The following is a 745-nucleotide window of genomic DNA, read 5'->3' as shown; positions in this document are numbered from 1 at the left end:
GAAATAACACAAGCAGACAAAAAAAAAAAGAAAAAGAAAAAAGAATCAAAGACATTGAAGAAAATCTGAGAGAGATATCAGATAACTGTAAGCGCTCAAATATCCGAGTCATGGGTATTCCAGGAGGGGAGGAAAATGGAGATTGCATTGAAAACATATTCAACAAAATAGGGGCAGAAAACTTCCCAGGTATAGGAAAAATCACAGATCTTCAGATCCTGGAAGCTCAATGATCCCCAAATGTATTCAACCCAAAAAGGCCTTCTCCAAGACATGTTATAGTTAAATTGGCAAGACTCAGAGGCAAAAAGAGAATCATAAAAGCTGCAAGAGAGAAGCATCAAATCACCTATAAGGGAGCCCCAATCAGGCTAACATCAGACTTTCCATCACAAACCCTAAAAGCAAGAAAGGAATGGCAGGATATATTCAAAATACTAAAAGACAAAGATTGCCAGCCAAGAATACTCTACCCTGCAAGGCTGTCCTTCCGAAATGAAGGGCAAATAGTATATTTCTCAGACAAACAAAAACTGTGGGAGTTCACTACCACACGACCACCCTTACAAGAAATCCTCAAGGGAGTACTGGGTTTGGTTCCTGAAAAATAAACATCACTGCCATAAAAACCCAAGAAAAATCAAAACCCACTAGTATAATAAAAATGGCATTCAGGAAGAAAAAACAAATAAACAAAAGCGCTATCTACAACCTAAGGAGCCAACGAACACAGAAAACAAACAGT

This window comes from Galeopterus variegatus, unplaced genomic scaffold, assembly GCF_000696425.1.
Source record: "Galeopterus variegatus unplaced genomic scaffold, G_variegatus-3.0.2 Scaffold669, whole genome shotgun sequence".
NCBI classification, from domain to species: domain Eukaryota; kingdom Metazoa; phylum Chordata; class Mammalia; order Dermoptera; family Cynocephalidae; genus Galeopterus; species Galeopterus variegatus.
This window is presented reverse-complemented; position numbering follows the sequence as displayed.